Source organism: Anopheles coustani, chromosome X (genome assembly GCF_943734705.1).
Source record: "Anopheles coustani chromosome X, idAnoCousDA_361_x.2, whole genome shotgun sequence".
NCBI lineage: Eukaryota > Metazoa > Arthropoda > Insecta > Diptera > Culicidae > Anopheles > Anopheles coustani.
In genome coordinates, this window is record NC_071290.1 from 6,545,046 (window position 1) to 6,548,451 (window position 3,406).

Sequence of the window (3,406 nt, forward strand, 5' to 3'; positions counted from 1 at the left end):
TGTTTTATTTAGTGTTTTTCTTCAATGTTTATCTCTTTTGACTTCATGTTGCGTAGTTGATTGTTTTATTGTGTGTTTTTCTTCAATGTTTATCTATTTTGGCTTTATGTTTTAAAGTCACGAGCTCAAGATACTTGTTACCTTTAATTTAATTTTCTATTCGAATCTTTCGAGTTTAACAAATTGAAAGAGAGATCACAGCACGCATACGACATGAGGATGAATCAGGTAACGATTTTAAACATAATGACCGAAGGCTTTTCTTGGCTAGGTTTCGGATCGGTTTCGGATGGAAGCACTATGGTGCTGCTAGATCTATTAACACTAGAACTACCGGACCTGTCATTTCGACTGGTCAGGTACTTTTTCAATCTCATTTGTTACTTAAAGTTGAACAATTCTACCAAATGTTAATTCATGACTTTCACATACCCAATGAAATCTTAATTTTTATGTATTCAAAAATAAAATTTTCTTTTTAATAATGAAGATAAATTACGGTAATGTTTGTAGCGTCAAAATCGCGGTAGTTCTAGTGTTAAGCAACCAGGTTTATTGTAAATTGTTCAATTAAAAATGTCTTTCAATTGAAGCACTGAACGTGTTATTGTAAACCTACACTGCATGGAAAGAAAACAAATAAAACGGAATATAAAATGGTAGATAGCCATTGAATTGATGATAAAACACACAAACTTTGTTATAGTTTGAAGAACACCTTTATATCAACCACTGAAAATTCTAAGGAGAATAATGTACACAACCAACGTTTGTTTCGTGTCAGTCAAGTCTTGAGTAGGTATTAAAAACGTAAGAACTTTAGTCCGCTAGCCTCAAGGTATATATATTAGATATTATCTTTAGTATATTAGATATATCTATATTAGCTATATCTCTATATTTATTCACCTTGCGCTAGCCTCGGTTTTCGTCGAGGTCTAAGTCCAGTTTGGTGACGAAAACCGAGGCGAGCCTGTAAATAAAATTTCTTAAATCGACTTCTTGCACACTTTATGGTGTTGCACTTGATGATTGTTGTTGAACATCTGTGACGATCCCGGGGGACCTTTTTTAATTATTTATTTTTATATTTATATATGTTTCAAATTTTGAAAAAACTTACTTTCACACCTAATGACACGACTCAAGCTTCGGCAAGTGGGGAAACTGGCATGAACTGGGGATGAACGTTGGCCCCGTCCGTAGCTAGTGTGTTCGGGCAGGCCAGAGTGTTTCGGAGTGCGCTAGCCGTAGCCGGAAGTGAACGGTTAGTGCAGCCAGAGCGTGCACCAAGCACCGTGCGTAGGTGTACGTTTCAGCCGGGGCTTTTTGGTGAAACTGCAGCTGGAATTAGAAATTGATTGTAAGCTCGATGCTGATGCACCGATTAGGTGGTAAATGTCGGTGCAATTTTGCACAATCCCCCTCCTCAACCAACTTACGCCTCGCTTGCGTCCAGCGTAATAACTGCACCAACATAATTTGCTGTCTGTCAGGATCGCCGTTCTCACGGCGACGCTTGCCATGGCATGGCACCATGGCAGATGCTAGCACCGGGCTGCACACAAATAAAGCGTACCGACCGATCAAATTAGGTTGCTTCGGTTGGAGAGAAAATCGAAAATGTCAGCGTTTGAATATATTTTCACGCGCGTGAACATTCGACGCCAGGAGACTGGTGGCGGGCAGAGTGAAAGTAAATAGCATAAATAAATAAATAAATAAATAAACACGACGAAGATCCTTTGGTACCATCGCCCCGCGCAGTTAAGACGTTCGGCGTTGGTTCCGCGGCGGCAAAAAGCGACCGGCTTCCACCCCTCACTGGCACGACCGGGGCCAACTAAATAAAGTGAAAATAAATAGCGAAAAGTGGGTAACACCTTTGATGGTGGCTTAGCAGAGGGAAACCCGGGTTCGTTCGCCGTAAGGAAAACCGTGGCGTGTGCCCGATGCACGCGTGCGAAGAAACGACGCATCCAGTGAGCACCTCCCGGTGGTATTTTTGCAACACTCCCCAGCGTGCTGATAAAATTGCTTGGAAGAAGAGGATGAAAGGGGGAAGGAGGTGGCAAATTTGTGACGTTATAATCGAAAAACGAACAAACGCGATTCGAACAAAAAAAAACTAATACGAAGCAAAAATGGTACGAAAATGTGGAACAACAAAACGAACACCAGCAAGCAGATGAAACACAATTTTCTTTTAAATAAAGTCGATTATTTTTTCGCCTGTTGTTCTGTTGTGGGAGTTGGAAAATAAAATAGAATTTTCATTTTGAAGAACTTAGGGCAGGGAGTAAAAGGGCACACACACACACACACGTCAGTGCAGCCACATTTTTGGACTGTATTCACGACGTGTGCGATACGTACGCAGTACGGGGAGCTATGCATGACTCCATTGTTGCAAGGACCAATAAACGAAGGGGAAAACAATAGGGCAATACAGGAAAACAAAAACAAAAAAACAACAGGCAAATAAAGCCTTAAAAAAAACTAGGGCTCTTTTCAAGGCCAAGAAGAGTACTTTCAAAGTTGATGTGAGTGGAAAACCCGACCAAAAAAAAAAAAAAAGAAAAGGAATCACGCCGGTTTTGCGTTTCTCTTCTGATGCCTGAACACATGCTTGATAGCATCCTTCCTATTGAATCGCGGAAGAATATGAAAGCCTCCCGCTAGGGGTGAATAGATCCTTGCTTTTTGAACACAATACAGCAAAAAGAATGAAGACTATAGAGAGAATGGGGCAGACGCTTCAGAAACAACATAAAAACAGCAGAAGTAAACATTCTTACAAAAATGAAAGAGTAGAGAAAATATTGCCCACAGTAAAAGAAGGAAAAGTGTGCTGGAACAGAGCCAAGAAAGTGAATGAAAAGCGCACAAAGAAGGAAACAAAGGGCGCATACAGTGAGTGATACTTTGCCCTGCCACCATGGGGCTTAAAACAATTTCGCTTGCGGGGGAAAGCACACTGCAACTGTTAAATGCTGCTGCTTTTTTTATATTTCTGCAACAGCGGGGCGTCACTTCATTGGATGTAAAGTAAGTAACCTCGAATTAGAGACCATTCCAGTGTTCCCTTCTTTTACTGTCGCAGTTAAATCGTTTTTTTAAAGAGTTCACTATGGCTCACTAGGGAAAGGATCGAATCTAACCGGCCATTTTGATCCAAAAGCAGTCTCCAATGACGTTTGTTTGTTGTTCCTATGTTCTGTTAAAATAGATTAACAGGTTGAAATCAACTCGAATATAGTTGTCTACTAAATTAGAAGTATGCTACATTAATTACTAACAAATATCCTTTGGGGAGTTTGGTCTTTGTTTGGTTTTCTACCATTTTTTTTTTCATTTAACTAAGTTTATAACCAACTTTGTCCGACTTGCCCTAACTCAATGAATG